This window comes from Sinocyclocheilus grahami, unplaced genomic scaffold, assembly GCF_001515645.1.
Source record: "Sinocyclocheilus grahami isolate Dianchi unplaced genomic scaffold, SAMN03320097.WGS_v1.1 scaffold7334.1, whole genome shotgun sequence".
Taxonomy (NCBI): Eukaryota; Metazoa; Chordata; class Actinopteri; order Cypriniformes; family Cyprinidae; genus Sinocyclocheilus; species Sinocyclocheilus grahami.
The window spans coordinates 1-456 of NW_015511413.1; positions in this window are offsets into that span (position 1 = coordinate 1).

Genomic DNA, 456 nt, shown 5'->3' on the forward strand with positions numbered 1-456 from the left:
AATCAAATGTGGTTTGTGTTCTCAAGCAGAGAACATTTAGCATACATGTGATTCTCCAGTACCAGCCTAGTGCAAATGAACCGATGCTTTGATCTGCTGCTTATGGCCTTACACAAGCTAAATAGCCGTTTTGGAGGACCAAATATATCATACAAACACATCACATTTATGTCACTTTAGATTTGCTGTGATTTTGTAGCTGTAGGTTTTTTTTTTTTTTAGATGAATGTGAATGAAAATGTCTGTTGTATTTCATTGTTTTTCCTTAATGTTTAAGGTTTAAAAACTAGATTTATTTTTTATAAATTTAGAGCTTTTTGTAATAAAGTTTTCTACATTTATCTACATTTCCCTTAAGTTTTTTTCCCCCCCTTTTAAAGAGATTATGGTGAATCTCAAATTATTACTGTAATAGACTACTAAAGTAATAAATACTACTAAGATTTATGAATACTT